This window comes from Peromyscus eremicus, chromosome 1 (genome assembly GCF_949786415.1).
Source record: "Peromyscus eremicus chromosome 1, PerEre_H2_v1, whole genome shotgun sequence".
Lineage (NCBI taxonomy): Eukaryota > Metazoa > Chordata > Mammalia > Rodentia > Cricetidae > Peromyscus > Peromyscus eremicus.
This window is the reverse complement of record NC_081416.1, coordinates 26044633-26063360: the sequence shown is the minus strand read 5'-3', so window position 1 is coordinate 26063360 and position 18728 is coordinate 26044633. Positions and strand designations below refer to the sequence as shown.

Genomic DNA, 18728 nt, shown 5'->3' with positions numbered 1-18728 from the left:
GAAATGAGAATGAAGAGATGATTATAGAATTTTAAGCAATGTGTTGCTGTGCCCAAGAAGCCACATACAAAATAAACCAGATATGGGTGGACTAGAACACAGGCTTTGTGGTCAGAGACCAGGGTGTACAACTTTCTCTGCCTTTGCTTTGGGCAGCTTATCTGCCTCTCAGAGGCTCAGCTTCTTTATTTATCAAATAAACCTTAAGTACAGTGTTATGAAGAGTATGTGAAAGTACTCAATTTAAAAAACTACTATCTTTTAGTTTTTATGAGATGTGTATGCTGTTTAGAGAAATAAGAAATTATAAAAGAGCAAACAAATGAAAATTATTGATATTTATTTGACGAGGGCTCTGTCTGGGTTGCTTCTTATGTTACTTAATGGAAGTTCTTTTTTTTTTTTTTTTTTTTTGGTTTTTCGAGACAGGGTTTCTCTGTGTAGCTTTGCGCCTTTCCTGGAACTCACTTGGTAGCCCAGGCTGGCCTCGAACTCACAGAGATCCGCCTGGCTCTGCCTCCCGAGTGCTGGGATTAAAGGCGTGCGCCACCACCGCCCGGCGGGAAGTTCTTAATATGAATAATTCGAAAACAGAGTCAATACTAGTTGGGTATTAAACCTAAAACAGTTGCTGTTTATACCTCCCCAGATGTGTGAGTGTGGGTCTCTTCCAAAGGCCCCTAACTTGTAAGAGCCAGTGACTCTCTCCCCCTCCTCGGTCAGAATTCTTCCATTTCTTGTAATTGAATAGAGAAAACTCAAAGGAGAGCTCAAGACTTGAGTCCCCCACTAAGCTGTGGGAGTACGGTGACATCACCGTAGAGGTTTTAATGGGAGTGTCCCCGTTTTAGTACTTTAAGAGTCAAGAATGCCTCCAATCCCATGCAAACTGGAAATGGAGCCCCCTCTTCCAGGAGCCTGGCTTCCTTCTGTTGATTGCACTCAATTCTTCTTCAAAGCCAGTGACGATTCCTTCCCTTGGTAGAGTTATTCTTTGACACTCATGAGTTTTTCTACGGTGATTAGAGAAAAATGCGTACAACACAAACGGAAGAAGAGAGAAGTGGAATTACCCCCACCATAACTGAGCCAGAACTCAGATGATGTGGGAGCTTAAAAAAGAAAAGCGTGCGTACGTGCTTTTGAGGGCTTTACTAGCCATGTGTGTGCTCATATGGAGGAGAGAGAAGGGGAAGGGAGAGAGAAGGAGACTGGGAAATAAAAAGTATAGTCAAGAAATCCGATCTGAGCTATAGTCCCAAGAAAATGGAGGAAAACAGGGAGTCAGTTATAGATGGGAAGTTGCATCACGCAGTTCCCCAGCCCTGGCCTGCAGGGGGCGCAATCAACCCGCAATAGTTCTATTGCCTTTGGAGGGAAACAGGAGGAAGCAGATCTGTCTTGAAGGTGTACAAAGAAGGGGATGCACTGTAACTCCAGGGATGGGATATTTACATCTCAGAGGCTGTCCTGAAGGTCCTTGTAAACCCTGGCTTCTGGAAGAACCTCAACCTGCTAAGACTAAGGTGTTTTATGGCCTTAATTTTGCCAATCTCCTTTACCTCGGAAAGAATAAGAAACATGCCAGCAGTCAGTCTCTAGCAAACCTGCACCCTCCGAAGAAAGAACTCTGAAAGGCTGCTGAAAGCAGACAATGGTGCGGCCCAGGCCTCCATGTAACTGAGTGGTGTCCCTGTCAACTTGCTGCACTCTTGGGGGAGGGGAGAAGTGGGGGGGGGGGGAGGTGGGGGACATGCCTGGAGCCTCTGGGTCACCTGCTTGCATGAATGAGGAGCTGATTGTTGATTGCAGCTCCCTGCTGATTGGTGTGCATTTGTTCCATTTGAAACATTCTGCAAAAAGCCCGGTTTCCAAATGAGAGAACTTTGTGTGGGCACAGGAACACTGAGGGCAAGATTCCAAAAGCCCTAGGCAGGTTAGCCTTCTTTCTCTGCAACAATGGGCCGCAGAAAGAAGCAGGCCGGCTTCCTGCAGCCTTCGGTAATCAAGGAACACCCTTGGGAAGGGTTCAGTGTTCTCCTTGTCTGTATCTCTCTGCTGAGAATCAAAAGCTATAGAAACCGGCAGCAGAGCCAAAAGTGGCACCATTGTTATCCCAGTGTGGGCTCTGGACGATCCACGTGACATCCACACCATGTTTCTTCCGCTGTCAGGGAGGTGTCAGATCCCCAGGAGACAGAGTTGCAGGTTGTGAGCTGCCAGATAGTGTGCTGGGAACCAAACAGCAGTCATCTTCAAGAGCAGCGAGCTTTCTTAACCATTGAGCCGTCTCTCCAGCCCCCTGATGTCTTTCTTAAACATGGGAATTTTAGTAGATATTCTCAAAGGGTGAGTTTTATATTTTCTTAGTAATTTTTTTTATTGAACTACAATGAACCAATACATACACAAAACTACATAGTCATGACTATTTATGACATGCACAGACCTCAGCCACAAACAGAAGGACCATGGGTCAGAATGGGAGCAGAGCCCAGGCAGTGGCGGCAGGCAAGCAGCATTCTGAGCCTTCTTCAAGACTTAGAAGGAAGCAACATCTGTAGAGGAAAACAGGCATCACATGTTCATACCTCGACATAATAAAGGCTATATATGAAAAGCCTGCAGCTAATACTATACTGAATAGGGGGGAAATGAATATATTTCTTCTAAATTCTGGAATGAAAGAGAATGTCCATGATCAGCAATATCATTCACTATAGTACTTAAAGTTTCAGCCATGATAATAAGGCAAATAAAATAAAGAGGATATCAACAGGGGAGGAAAAAGTCATCCCTATTGCGAATGATATGATTTTGTACTTAGAAGACCCTAAAGATACCACAGGTCTGGGGGCATGGCTGTGTGGTACAGTGCTTGCCTACATTCATGAGGTCCTGGCTTCCATCTCCAGCATCAGAACAAACCCCACTAGAAGACTTTTGCAGCTGACAGGCAAATTCAGCAAAGTAGAGCAGGAGACAAAAACCAACATACAGACTTCAGGAGCTCTCTTCTATACCAGTAACAACCATCCAAAGTGAAAATAATCAAATTAATGACATCCTCAAAAAGAATAAAATACCTAGGAATGACTCTAACCAAAGCAGTGAAAGACCTCCACAATGACCACCACAAAACACTGAAGAAAGAAACTGAAAAAGAAACCAGAAGATGGAAAGACTTCTTGTGTTCCCAGAATGACAGATTTACTATTGTAAAGACCACATTACATTCTCACCTCCAGCGTTTTACAGAGTCCATGCAATCACCATCAAAATACCAATGACTTTCTTCCTAGAAACAGAAGAAACAATCTGAACATCCATATAAAAGTACAAAAGATCTTAAATAGCTCAAACAATCCCATGCAGTGTGTGTGTGTGTGGGGGGGGTAGGGGTGGCAATGTTTGAAGTATCACAAAACCCAACCCCAAATTATACCATAGAGCCACAGTAACAAAACGACTTGGTGTTGACTAAAAATGGAGATGTGCATATGTGGACTGATGGACTAGAACGGAATACTGTGAGGGCTAATTTTCATTGTCAAGGTGGCCAGACTTAGACTCCCCTAGGAAACAAATCTCTATGTCTCTATGTCTGTTAGGTTGTTTCCAAAGGGCTTTAACTGAAGTGGCAAGGTCCTAAATATGGGTGGCACTAGTCCATGGGTTAGGATCATGAGCTCAATTTAAAAAAAAAAAAAACAAAGTGAGAGGAATACCAATGCTACTGTTTTGCTATGGGTTGTTGAGATGGTTCAGTGGGTAAAGGCACTTTCCTCCCAGCGTGAAAACCCGAGTTCTTTCTTCCTACTCCCTATTGTTAATGAGAGAACTGATTCCCCGTAAATGATTTTGCTAACCACCACACACATGAAATTTGTGCACTCACACAATACAGACCCACAATAATAATAATAATAATAATAATAATAATAATAATAATAATAATAAAACAATACAATAAAAATGTTTTCTATGCTTCCTGTTGGTCTAGTGGCTAGGATTTGACATTCTCCCATTGCCCTGTCTTCCAGGTCATGATGAACTGTGCACTTCAAACCATGAGTGCAAATAAACCCTTTGCTGGTACATTTTCTTTCCTTCCTTCCTTCCTTCCTTCCTTCCTTCCTTCCTTCCTTCCTTCCTTCCTTCCTTCTTCCCTCCCTCCCTCCCTTCCTTCCTTTTTATGCATAGTGTTCTGCTTGCACTTATGCCTGCGCACCTAAAGAGGGTGCCAGATCTCATTATGGATGGTTGTGAGCCACCACGTGGTGGCTGGGAATTGAAAGCAGGATCTTCAGAAGAGCATCCAGCGCTCTTAACCTCTGAGCCATCTCTCCAGCCCCCTGCTGGTGCATTTTTCATTCTGAGCTTTAAGGGAACCATATGCAGGATGTGTATTCTCTTTTGTGTCTGGCCTAATTGTTGGTAAGACGCAGCCAACGATGTCTGTGGCTCCAGCTCATCTTCCTTGTTTTGTAGTATCCCCACCTTTGCATTTTTAATGCTATTTTCACTTACATTAAGTAGGCTAGAAACCAGGACTATGGTGCTAGGAGACATAGCTTTTATTCTCCTGGTAACAAATCAACCCTGGAAGATCTAATTTAGCCATGCTGCCTCCAGTCTTTCACTAGATAGTGTAAGAATTCTGTCCTTAATTACGTCACCAGCCTGCGATGGCATCCCAGCCTAAAAAGCGGGTGGGCTCTCTGTGAGTTCCTCTTCTCTTTCTGCTCTCTCCTTCCGTCTGTCCTCTCTCTCTCTCTCTCTCTCTCTCTCTCTCCCCTCTCCCAATAAAGCTCTAAAAAGGTAACCATGGCTTGTGATTCTTTTGATCAGCACTCTCCTCCACCGGCATGGCCGCCGCAGGTGGCGGCCAGCCACGAGCAGCACCGTTTAACCAACAGATAGAGCTTGGTCTCAGGATTAGAGTTCTGGCCAGATTATTCGTTGCTCAGCTCAAGTGAAAATACAAGCTGCTTCCTCCTCTGAAGGGAGAAAAACAACCATGGGTTCCTCCCTGTCCTTGTTCAAATGGATTCTTTGAAAGGAAAAGCTGGCACAGTTCTCCCTAGAAGTAGCCCTCTCAAAAGCCTCATCAGGCCACATATTGTTTATCTCAGCAAACAGCATTCAGTGACTCTAAAGACCAATAATCCCTGGCTGCAGTCTGGATCATAATTTCTGGAAGACAACCTTCCAATTTTTATCAAACAAACAAACAGTAATTTACCCGCAGGGCCTTCCCGGTGAACATCTCCTCACCAGCCCTGTGATACTGACTCCCACCAGAGTCTCTCCCAATGCCCACAGCTGTCCTTCTTTCTCAGTCCCCTGGAAGACTAAGGATGCAAATAACAACTGCTTAAACAATGGTTTCCAAAACAAAAAGTAGAAAGCTGCTTTAACACGGCATGACCCCTGGGGTCTTTGACCCAGAGAAGCAGATGCCCAATACCGAAGGGTGACAGGGGATTGTGGTGGAGGAGGTGGAGGGGTCGAAGGGGTGGGAGGTGTCAGATTTTCCCTCATCCCAGAGTAACTTGTCTCACTCACACTATATTTCTCTTTTCCCTGTATTTAAAGGTTGGGATATTTTTGTTTGTTTGTTTTTTGTTTTATAGAACTGACTTTCTAAGCTTGAACACTTACAAATTATGACCTTTGAATTGACATAGATTAAAGGTTCCAAGCAGAAAGAGTTTATATTGTCAAAACTCCATTTTCTTCCTATAGTCTCCCTACTTGCCACTTAGACTGCCTGTCAAGGCCTGTGAGACAGAACAGTACAAGCTCACCTCGCCACTGTCATTTGTCACCCTTAGCCTCAGTGGGCACTGTGATCAAGGTCCTTAGATTCAACAGACAGCAGCTGGACCAAAACATCACAGATGCAGAAGTTCTGAGAAACAACTTCCGTCTTTGGGTTTCTATTGCTGTGAAGAGACACCATAACCACTGCAAATCCTATAAAGGAAAACATTTAATTGGAGCTGGCTTAGAGCTTCAGAAGTTTAGTCCATTATCATCACGGCAGGAAGCATGGCAGTGTGCAGGCAGACATGGTGCTGGAGAAGGAGCTGCGAGTTCTATATCTTGATCTGCAGGCAGCAGAAGGAGACTGTGTACTGGGTATTGCTTGAGCATATATGAGACCTCAAAGCCTACCCCCACAGTGACACACTTCCTCCAACAAGGCCACACCTCCTAAAAGTACCACCCGCTATGGGCCAAGCATTCAAGCACATAAGTCTATGGAGGCCATATCTATTCAAATCATATTCCACTCCCTGGCGCCTATAGGCTTGTAGCCATAACATAATGCAAAATGCTTTAAGTCTAACTTCAAAAGTCCCCATAATCTATCACAGTCTCAACAATGTTTAGAAGTTCAAAGTCGCTTCTGAGACTCATGCAATCTCTTACCTGTAATCTCCTATGAAATTAAAATTAAAAGACAGATCACATACTTCCAGCATACAATGGCACAGGATATATATTACCATTCCAAAACATAGGGAGCATAGCAAGGAAATACTGGACCAACAAGACCAAAAACCAGCTGGGCAGACTCCAAACTCGGCATCTCCGTGCCTGATGTCAAAACACTCTCCACATCTCCATCTCCATTCAGCTTTGTTGACTGCAGCACACTTCTCTCTTGGACTGGTTCCACTCCCTGTTAGCAGCTCTCCTTGGCAAGTATCCCACAGCTCTGACATCTCCAACATCTTAGGGTCTCAAAGGCAACCCAGGCTTCACCTTCACAGCTTCCCACAATGGCCTCCCTGGGCCTGCATTCAGGGGCACCTCTGACACATGGCCTCAGTAGCTTTCCTTAGTCATGGAGGGAGATTCCATAACCCCTTTCTTCTGACCTTGACTCTGAAGTCAGAACCACATGGCCAAAGCTGCCGAGTTCTGCTGTTTGCTGGGACTAGAAAATGATGGCCTCCCCGTTCAATTACATCTTCACCAGCTTTCTGTTTTGGATGGTTACCTTCACTGCCTAAGCCTGGCTGTCCTGGAGCTCACTCTGTAAACCAGGCTGGCCGAGAACTTAGAGATTCAGTTGCCTTTGTCTCCAGAGTGCTGGGATTAAAGGCACGTACCACCATGGCTGGACCTAAGCCTTTTCACAAGTTGGAAGCTGAGCTGGGTGAGGTCTCTTTCCCTCTTTCCATTTCCCTTTATTCCATTTCTTAATCTGTTTATCGTCTTGAACACAGGGCTTAGCCCCATTCCACTTCCTGGTGCCCTTTTCTCCTCAACCTGCACATGTTATATTTTTTAATTGCTCAGCTTGATCCTTTTCATTATAAATCTTCATAAGAGTGAGCACTACAGGCTTGGGCTGGTGGGATAGACAACCACGGGCCCACCGGATGCCATTCGGTTCAGCCAGGTGCTAGCCACCCACAGATGGGTGCCATTATCGTGAGCAAATGTGTGGTGGAGAAATGGGAGAGAAAAAGAAGCAGAATGGTTCATGTGCTGTAGAAAGAGGCGGAACTAAAGAATTGAAGATAGCGAGGAACAGGCTGATGTGGGAGGCCTGCTTGCTACCTGGGACCATGGTGACTTCCAGGCCTGGCTGCTGCCAAAGGCCGTGTCTGGGTCCATGGTCCTACTGCAGCCAGGGTCTGTGTTGTCACCAAAGGCCACAAGGATGTCCAGTGTCTGGGCTGCCACCTGTGGCCATGTAGGTATCTAAGGGCCATGCCACTGCAAGGGCCATAGCGATCTGAGTGGCCTGTGCTACATGGTGCCATGGTGACGTCTGGGACAGAGCTGCAGCTGAGGGCCATGGACTGTAGCCAGGGTCTGAGTTAATGTCCTTGGCTCCTGTTACAACCAAAGGCAGTGGGTATGCCCAGGGTCTGGCCTGCCAACTGAAGCCATGTTGGTGTCAAGAGCCATGCTGCAGCTGTGCCATACTGATCTGGGTGGCCTGCACTGCCACCTGGGGCCATGGTGACCCTCTGGCCTGAGCTGCTGCCAAAGGCCGTGTCTGGGTTTGTGGTCCTACTGCAGCTGGGGTCCATGTTAACGTCCACGGCCCATGTTGCCACCAAAGGCCACACAAAAGCTCAGGGTCTAGGCTACAACCTGTGACCTTGTTAGTGTCCCAGAGCCATGCCACCACTGGAGCCATGCTGATCTGAGTGGCCTGTGCTGCCACCCGGGGCCATGGTGTTGTCTGGGCCCAAGCTGCTACTGAAGTCCATGTCTGGGTCCATGGCCCTACAGCAGCCAGAGTCAGAGTTGATGTCCATGGCTCCTGTTATCACTGATGGCTGTGAGGATGTCCAGGGTCTGGTTAGCCACCTGAGACTATGTTGGTGTCCAAGAGCCATGCTGCCACAGGGGCCATACTGATCTGGGTGATCTGAGCTGCCACAGGGGCCATAGTGATGTCTGGGTCCATGGTCCTGCTGCAGTTGGGGTCTGTGTTGATGCTTGTGGCCCCTGTGACAACATGGGAACCACGTGTGATGAAATCCAAGGGCCATGTTGAGCCAGCCCCACTCTTCATTGGCCCTGGGAGGGCTGGCCCTGCCCCTCACTAGACACTGTGGCTGGAGAGCTAGCCCCAACCCTCGCAGGAGAGCTGGTCCCAATGTCCCACGGCCCCCCAAACTCAGGAGAGATGGTCCCACCCCTCACCATGGGCATGGAAGAACTGGCCTTGATGGCATGGCATAAGAGAGATGGCTTTGCCCCTCACCTGAGGTGGGTGGAGCCAGCAGCCTAGATTGACCAGCTCAGCTATCACCTAAGCCCACATCCAAGGCCTTCGGTTGGCCCACCCTAGCATTCACCCCATCTCTGACCTGCTGGAGCATGTGAAGGGACTGGCCCTATGGAATGATACCCACAGGATCTCCATGACTCTGGGTGGCAGCAGGATGTCCGAGAGAAGTTTTGGTGAGGATCCAGTTATGGTGATGCACCAGAAACCAGAGTCCTTGAACCCGACCAATGACTCAATGCAATGAACATTTGCAGGTACAGCTGATTGGACAAAGGGTAATGCTGTGTGACACAACTGGTTTTGGGGGTTTGGGGGAGCGGTGTTGTCTTTTGTTTGGTTGGTTGGTTTGGGTTGGGTTGGGTTTGTTTATTTTTTTACTTTTTTTGGGGTGGGATTTGCAAGGCTCTCAATAACTCCTTCCAGTGGCGATGAAAAAATGAATATGGGCATACGTACTTACCTGCCCAGTCAGCCTGGACTGTGAACACCTCTTTGGTCTCCTTAAATTGTTTGCAGTTTACTAACAATGTACATGAATGTGAGACACAGAGGTCAGAAACTTGTCTGTTTGAAGTAGTTTATAACTTCATTAAACTTTGAGTCTTGCCGGGCGGTGGTGGCGCACACCTTTAATCCCAGCACTTGGGAGGCAGAGGCAGGCGGATCTCTGTGAGTTCGAGGCCAGCCTGGTCTCCAAAGTGAGTTCCAGGAAAGGCGCAAAGCTACACAGAGAAACCCTGACTCAAAAAACCAAAAAAAAAAACAAAACAAAACAAAACAAAACAAACAAACAAACAAAAAAAAAACAAAAAAAAACTTTGACTCTTGCTTTTCTTGTCCAATAGTGTCTGTCAACATCTGGTCCCTTCCAGGTAGAGTTCTGGATAAAATACAGAAAGTTAAAAACTGTGACTCAGTCTCTATGTCGTTCTTCCTTCACCCAGGGGAGTGTGAGAAACATCTTGATGGACGGCCCCAATGGGGTTTATTAAGCTTTCCTCCTCCACGATCCTGCCTCAAGTCTCAGAAATTCCCAATTCCCAATAAAATTGTTCTTTTTCTTAAATTTTCATTTTTTGCTTGGTAATTTTCTACATGAATACAATGTATTTAGATCATATCTGCATACACCCGTACGTGAGGGTCCAAACAGCTGAAGAAAACCCGACTGCTCCTCCTCTAGTGGCCATCAACTGCCAATAGCCCCTCAGCCAGGGGTGGGACCTAATGAGCCCCTTCCCTTTTCCTACTGGCATGTTGACAGGCTTGATCTGCATGTCTTGTGCTAACACCAGCAGCTGTGGGTCCATGAGTACAATGGCTCTTGTCATGTCCAGTAGGCATTAGTTCAAAGCATTCTTCTCCAGCCTCCAGCTCTAAGGATCTTTCTGTCTCCTCTTCTACAAGTAACATTGTTTTCCCACTGGCTGGGTCATTAGCTGCACATTTTATACACAGGGACTAAGACAGCAGGCTTTCTTCCTCACCGAGCTGTCTCATGAGTACTTGAGAACAGGAACCCATCACATCACAGGACTGCACACATGATACATTTGTCAACCCACATGTAAACAGCCAAGATGAGTTTCTTTCTCAAGAATTTGAAGGAAAAGAGAGAATACCACATAAAGTTTCTTCCCTTGGTACTGGACAGAAAACAGAAAAGACGGGGAAATTCGTCACTTACCCCCAAAATGAGTGGAAGTGACAAGGGATAACTCTCTGTGGACTCTCATTCAGGAGAACATGGCTAGCATGCACAAGCACCTTGGCAGTCTCCTCACCAAGACGTGTTAACTACCTCTCATTTCCTTGAATCTGGGCCTCTGTGAGTGACTCAGCTACAACGAAATAAGGCAGCAGAAGCCGTGAGACACAGATCTGGGACTGACAGACCACACCGCTTCTGCCCAGGCCCCTTGTGTCACTTACTCTAGAGGAGCCTACGTACACCCCATGCAAGAACTCTAGTGACCCTGGAACTTCCGTGCCTCTGAAGCCGTGTGCATGGGCTTCTGGCCAACAGCTCAGCTGAGTTTCCAGTCAACGGCCGGTCCCAGTTGCCAGCCATATCCGTGAGCCAACCTGGATATCCAGTGCCAACAATCGAGCCACCATCTGACTGCAGCCTCCTGGGAGACATTGAGTTCTGCCAGACTGTTTCTAAATCTGACTCCATGGTAGACTAATTCATTTCAACCACTGAATTTGGGGGAGATACACAAACGTTAATAATAACATGGCCCGTTACCTCTGGGGGTTATTGTTCCAGCAAAACCTATAGATTCTGCTCCTCAAGTTCCCTCATCAGGCAATTGAGTCCTTCGTCAGTTTTCAAAGCAAGGACCCAGAAGGACGCAGTAGCAGCACACCGCTCCTCAGTGTCTTAGTCTATAAGCAAACCAGTTCTGGAGCCTGCACATGGATAAACCATCTAGATGAAAGGGGTTGCCCCTGCTTACTGAAGGCAAGAAAGATAAAAGCCTGTCTAGAATGAGAGCTGCAATCATCAGAGGCTTCTGCAAAGGGGTGTTTCTTAGGGACTGAACAAAGCCTTGGTTACTAGAAAGGTGCAGAATTTTTTCTCCTCGGAGGGGAGATGAGGGAGGAAAAAAACCTTCACAGAAACATTTTGTGATTGAAGGCAGCTCCACCCCCACACACAGGGCCGCAATGCTGACTTCATCCCCTGCAATGCCGCTGTGACTAATTTCTGACAATTACTCCAAACTTCTGAACGTTCCTCCCAGCCAAGACAGCAGTAGGAAACCTTTCCATATGGCCAAATCTTTCCACAGTCGGTAGTGTTTACAGGATTCGTAAATTAGACCTTTCACTTGTATAAAAGGAAAGAATTGCGCATGGGACCATTTGTTCTTCCTAGCTTCGCTCCCCTCCATCTGAATCACACAGCATCGCGTGTGCCTGTTCTTGTCCAGCGTAAGGTGGAGGCTTCTTAGCCTAGGCCCTCGTTGCAGACCCTGCCTTGGCTAGTCGACCCTCCACACTTGGTATTTGGCAAGATTAGCTTGGACTGAGTGGCACCTTTTAGAGGATTGTGTCGTCATCAAAGGTCATTTTTCTCCACAGCCTGGCATGCTAGACTAGGGTAGCCCGAGGCCAGGAGCATTCACAGCAGAGCTCTGATTCTCCAAGGGGCTGCTAGTTGGCAGCTTCCTGTGGCTGTTCCTGAAACGGAGAACTGTACTTGGGCACCATCCCCACCCCCAGCCCCACCTGAGCAATCCCACTGAGAAGATATGTTGGAAACGCAGAGAGGCAATGGCTTGTAATCAGAGAAGCCACAAAGACATACCTAGGGGTTACCACAGAGAGTAAGAGTGGGAGAATGAGGTGATTAGTCCGTAAGCACACCATCTCCCACCCACACAACAACCAGAACACCTCAGCTTTTTCTCAGTTTGCATGTTTGGCTTTAAGTATTTCATTTCCGGAAAAGAAAAGGTTTCTTCTACACATTGTTGGCAAGCCCCTTCCGAGGAGAATGATGGGAACTTTGGGATCCAGGGACTGTGGTCCTTAAGCCCCACCCTTTACTGATTCTCACTGACTGTCTGTCATCTCAGTTCTTCTGTAAGATGGAGGTAACAATGCCAACCTCCCAGGCTCAGAGGAGATCAAATTTAGATATAACCAAACAGCTGAGTATATTCTAGTAGCTCAATAAACACTGAAATCCAGAGCTTTAAAGGGCCAGTGTTTTGTTTCTTTGGGGGTAGGTTATTGTACACAGAAATGGATTTCATTGTGACATTTTCACACATTCATGTCCTTACGGCTTGCTCTCATTGCCCGTGACTCCGCCCTCCCCCTCCCCCTTCCCCTCTTGCTGTTCCCCTCCACCTCCCAGAAAAGTTGCCTCCTTTGCTCAGAGGATACACACCTCCCATTACCCTCTCTTACCTCCCTCCTCCCTTTAGACTTGACCTTCCCCCATAGTCTTTTTCCACTTACATGTCATATATATGATGCACAATTTAAATTGGCATTCCACATATGACAGGAATCCTGGTATTATGTCTGTCTGAGTCTGACTTGTCTCATTTCAAATAATGATATCCAGTTCCATCCATTTCCTGCAAAGGTCATGATTTCTTTTTCTTTGTGGCTGAATAAAATTGTATTTTGCACATTTACCCTGTTTTCTTCATTCATTCATTGGTTTGATGGGCATGACTAGTTCTGAGTCTTGGCTGTTATAAAGTGTGGTGATAAAAATAAATGCATACATAAATCTGTAGTATGCTAACTTAGATTTCTTCGTGTATTTACTCAAGGAGTGGTATAGGTGGGTCATATGGTAGTTACATTTTCAGGGATTTTTTTTCTGAGTAATCTCTACACTGACTTCCGAAGTGGTTACACAAATCTCCATTGTCACAAGTAGTATATAAGGATTTCTATCTTCCCACATCCTCAGCAGCGTTTGTTGCCATTTCTTTTATTGATGATAGCCATTCTGACTGGGGTGAGATGGACTTTAAAAGAGGTTTTAATTTGCAGTTCTCTAATGGATTGAATGCTTTTTCACATATTTATTGACATTTATATTTCTTTCTTAGAGAACTATCTGTTTAATTCATGAGCCTACATATTGACAGGATGATTTGGATTTTTTGGTATTAAATTTTTGAATATAAAATTTTGTTTAGAGATTCCAGGTATCGATTCCCTACCAGGTAAGAGCTGGCAAAGACTTTTCCCCATTCTATAGACTGTGGTGGTTTCCTTTGCTGTCTAGGGTTTTTTAATTTCAAGTGACCTATTTGTCAGTTATTGGGATTATTCCTAGTTTATTAGAATCCTTTCTAGGAAGTTATTGTCTATGCTGAAACCTTCAAGTGTTTGCCCCTAGCAGTTTCAGGGAGGGGGGTCAAGTCTGTAGTAAGATCTTTGATCCATTTTTTCATTTGATTTTATGTACGGTAAGCGATACAGATCTAGTTTCACTCTTATTCCTGTGGATTTCCCCGGGATCATTTGCTGAAGAAGCTTCTCTCCCAATACACGTTTTTAACACTTTTGTTAACAATTAGGGGGCCTGTAAGTCCAGAGTTTTATTTCAGGGTCCTCTGTTCCATTCTTTTGCTCTATATGTCTGTTTTTGTGCCAGTACTAGCCTGTTTTTGTTACTACAGATCTGTAGTATAATTTGAGTTCAGGTACTGTGATGTCTCCAAGAATTGCTTTCTGCTTAAGATTGCTTTTTGGGCATCTAAGCTCTTATGTGCTTCCATATACATTTGAAAAATATCGTTGGAATTTTGGTAGGGTTGCATCAGCTCTGTAAATCATTTTCATAAATATTACTGGCTTCATGATGTAATTCTGACTTCCGTTAGCATGGGAGATCTTTCCATCTTCTAATTCTTCAAAGTCTTTCTTCAGTGTTTGAAGTTTTCATTGTAAAGGTCTTTTACCTTCTTGTTTAGATTTGTTTTTTGACTTTTTTTTGTAATGCTATTGTGGGGGTATTTTCTTTTTATTTCTTTTTTGGCATTTTCATTATTGATATATAGAAAGGCTAGTGACTTTTGTGTGTTGATTTTGTATCCTGCTATTTTCTTAAAGTGCTTATCAGAGCTAAAAGTTTTCTGGTGGAATCTTTAGGACACTTTAAGTGTTAGGATCATGTCATCTGAAGATTGGGATAATTTCTTTTTGTTGTTATACTCTTAGCTGGCTTCTGTATCAGGATGATGCTGACATCATAGAATGGCTGAGGCAGTGGCCCTTCTCTTTGTAGTTTATGGAACAGTTTGAGGAGTGTTAGCATTGGGTCTTCTTTGAAGGTCTGGTAGGACACACAGCAAGTTCATCAGGTCCTGGGCCAGTCTTTGCTGGTAGATACTCCATTACTGGTTTGCTTGTTTTGAATCTGTTTACTTGTTTACATGCTCTTGATTTAATTTTGGCAGGTCATAATTGTCTAAGAGTTTAACCAGTTCTACTAAAATTTCCAGTTTATAATATGTTGGAATATAGGTTTAGAATATGAATAGTCAAAGTACTTGCGAATGATCCTTCAGTTCTAATGGTAGAATCAGATTCTAATGGTAGAATCTATTATAATCTCTGTTCTCATCTCTGATTTTAACCATTTGGGTTCCCTCTCTCAGACTGGCTAAAGACTGATGTTGTCAGTGTTTTCAAAGAACCGAGTCTTGGGTTGAGTCTATGCAGAAGTAACAAAGGGTCAGCATTATCTCTTTCCTTCTGCTCAAGTTCAAAATCTTTTATGAGACAGATTCAAAATAACAAGAGTTAAAACCCCACACACACCCAGGAGCTAGCTGTTTGCAGGATGAGACTGAGCTCTGTGCCAGCAGAGAGCTTTTGAAAACTACATTCTAGAGATAAATTTGCCTACCCAATATAAAAGCTAAAAATTTGCCTACTTCTGCCAGGGCAGGGGGCTTCTTTGTAAAATGTATATCTTCTCCTCAGAAAAGAAGATCCTAAGTAGATACTTACAAAGAAGGGGATGAATCATATATACTCATTTTGTGAAAATCCCTGATACACAAGTTACGCATATGACTTACAAGTTATATGATTCATCACATATAGATACGCATGTTCACCACACAATTATAAGTGATACTACTTATTATATATTTTTATTTGCTAATGATAAATCCAGAAGTTTCCACAGGCCAACCAACAAACCCACTGATTTCTAAAACAAAACAAAACAAAACAAAACAAAACAAAACAAAAACAACTTTAATAAGTATAAAGTGAAGCATCCACTAGGAAAGTATCCAAAGACAAAATATGCCATATTTAGTCTTGATTATATCTTGATAAGGAATTTTCTAGGAGATAGACGTATGAGAAATGGCAAACAGATTAATCCCACTGTAGTCAAAACGACAGCATGGCTCGCTGCTACAGGGTGGGGAGCTATCTGTTACTATTGTTTTTTTCATCTGGAATGGCTGCCCCAGAACCCAACAGAATAGACAACAGGGTCATATGACATACACCCCGTTATACATTTTTTGTTTTGTTTTGTTTTTTGAGACAGGGTTTCTCTGTGTAGCTTTGTGCCTTTCCTGGGACTCACTTGGTAGCCCAGGCTGGCCTTGAACTCACAGAGATCCGCCTGGCTCTGCCTCCCGAGTGCTGGGATTAAAGGCGTGCGCCACCACTGCCCGGCCCCCGTTATACATTTGTGTAAATCCTTGGGGTGATTTTTTAAAGTGCTCATTAGTTATTGTTAGTGATATTTGTTGGTGCATTTAACTCCTGTTGTACTACAAAGGCCTGCACTCTGATCTCTGACTCACACTATTTCTATTCGCCCCAGGGAATGTGTTGCCTAGAATCTATTCAGATTTTTAAAAAGGTTTTTATAATAACTCTCCAGCCTCTTTTAACATGAAGATTAACCTTGGGAGAGTACCAACAGCTGGCCCTAATGCCACCGTGTGTGATGTATATACACCACACTGAGATGAAGAAGTATAACTCAGTGTGACGATGGGAACTTTACTCATATCTCCAAAAACATTCATTTTAACTGGTATGAACACTAGTCTCAAGATGCCAAAATTCTTGGAAAAGAGAAAATGCATATTTAGTTTATTTTGGTCTAGTTTTATTTTATTCCCTTTCTTGGATTTTTTTTTTTTCTGGAAGAGTTTTGCTTGGTTATAATAAATGGAGAAGAAAAGAGCTGTATCTGTGGGATACTGTACATAGGAAACAACTGTGAACAACTTGACAAATATCAAGGTCCCAGCAGACATATGAGTATCTACAGGAACAAAAGATGTGTTGGTAGTTCTCGGTGACCATGGATTTTCTCTGCACTTTTTCTATTTCCAAAAACTAAGTGGATTTGAAAAAGAAGCCCCAGTTTGTGAAAAAAAAAAAAAAAACCATAAAATCTGTCAAACTTATTTACTGAGTAGAATGTGCTAAGTCCTTGATTTTCATTATCTCACATTCAATATTTCCCCCACATCAATAAAATTCATACCAATATAACCATAATTTTATAGAAGGGGAAATTAAAGAGATGAAATAACTCACCACAAGACACAAATCTAACAGTATAGGGTTTGTGCTGTGGGATGTATGGCAAATGTGTTGCTAATTAGTCGATAAATAAAACACTGATTGGCCATTGGCTAGGCAGGAAGTGTAGGTGGGGCAAGGAGGAGAATAAAGCTGGGAAGTGGAAGGCTGAGTCAGAGAGACACTGCCAGCCGCCACGATGAGAAACAGCTTGTGAAGATGCCGGTAAGCCACGAGCCATGTGGCAAGGTATAGATTTATAAAAATGGATTAATTTAAGCTGTAAGAACAGTTAGCAAGAAGCCTGCCACGGCCATACAGTTTGTAACCAATATAAGTCTCTGTATTTACTTGGTAGGGTCGGAGAGGCTGTGGGACTGGCAGGTGAAAGAGATTTGCCCTGACTGTGGGCCAGGCAGGAAAACTCAAGCTACAGATTTGTGCTTAGATTCAGGGACCCTGACTTCCATAGCATTTTTACTTTTGAGAGGATTCAAACAAATACAATTGGTATTCAGCTTTTTTTTTTTTTTTTTTTTTTTTTTTTTTTTTTTTTTTTTTTTTTTTTGGTTAATAGGAGTCTTTCTGAGTTCTACTGGATTTTAAGGGTTTAGGCAACAAGAGAACTATTTGGAAAATTCTCCTCTTATTGAAGGCAAAAGCCTCCCCAGTTTATAGAATAGATTAGAAATGAAATCTACAAGACAGAGTTGCTTTCCACTGAGGGACACATAATGGCTCTTGAGCGACAGCAAATTAGCCTCCATGTTGCTATGTGGAAAATGGCCCAACCCTGGGTTCCAAGCTTGGAGGATGGTGTATACACCCAGCGTTGGCATAAAACCCTGGTCTCAATTACAAAGGCAAGACTTTCAAGGAGCCTGGTAACAACCTGATTCCTAATAGTACACTGCTGGGAATGGACGGCCCGAGAATAGAATAAACTGTCGCTTTGGGGTAAATTTATACAAAAATAAACCAAGAGTTTGGACTCCTAATGGAAAATTCAAGACAAGAATTTCTTAATGAATTTTTATTTACATGTTTGTCTTTCACAAAGAAAAGGAAAACTGAGATGCTGTGGTGTGAAAGAAGTTCTCACAGAATCGTTTTCAGTTGCGTTACACCGCTCTCTCAGAATCAAACAGGAGTTTGAGTCATCATTACGTAGGGTTCAGTCTGTCAGAATCTTTTAGTTCCCTGCGTATAAACTGTTCTAAATAAGCCTTATTTGTTTGGAAACCTCCTATGGCTTAATTGGAAACAAACTGCCATGTGAGGTTGGAGGAAGATGCCTCAGAAATAATGTAGGAATGTTTGATGGTCACGTCAAACTCTTGGTTCTGCTTCACATCTCATTAGAATAAAAACAAGCCCAGAGCTAAGAGGAACTTAGGAAGAAGTTTGTTTGACACAAATAGACTCAAGATTGGGTGGTTCAAGGGTTAGCTTTGGAGCTAATTATTTGTGTTGTGTATCAAGGCCAGTCATCACTGTTTTCATTGAAAATTCACTGAATTGTTGGGACTAGAAGTATGAGGGTGAGCACAGGTGGTTTGGACAATGAGAAGATATGTAGATACATATGGATATATATATATATATATGGATATATGATATATCCATATCAAAGACAGATCACTAGTCAAACCAGAAAACCAGCTGATATATAAATGGGTAGAAAAATATTTATTTATTTATTTAATAATTTGCTCATTGACAATTCCATACAGGCATACAATCTGTTCTGGTTACTCTCATCTCCTACCTGCCCTATCTACTTCACCCTTCATATATATTCAATAATAGACTAGCAGTAAGGAGTAGGGCCAATGAGCCTTCCCCCACTCATGAATGATTGCTATCAGGGTCAGTCTTGTGTAGGTTCTGTGCAGCTACTGTGAGTTCATGATTT

The 18728-nt window shown here is 43.8% G+C and overlaps 1 long non-coding RNA gene across 1 annotated transcript in view; it reads right to left on the bottom strand.

Annotated features, from left to right (window-relative positions):
* Positions 1-2426: 2426 nt before the first annotated feature.
* The window catches only part of LOC131896478 (uncharacterized), a 29206-nt gene continuing 12904 nt past the window's right edge, over positions 2427-18728 (bottom strand). Inside the window, exons 3-4 of the long non-coding RNA XR_009375453.1 lie at positions 3243-3298; positions 2427-2558 (exon numbers count right to left, since the gene is read on the bottom strand). This is a non-coding gene — a long non-coding RNA (uncharacterized LOC131896478). The remainder of the gene's footprint in view (positions 2559-3242; positions 3299-18728) is intronic.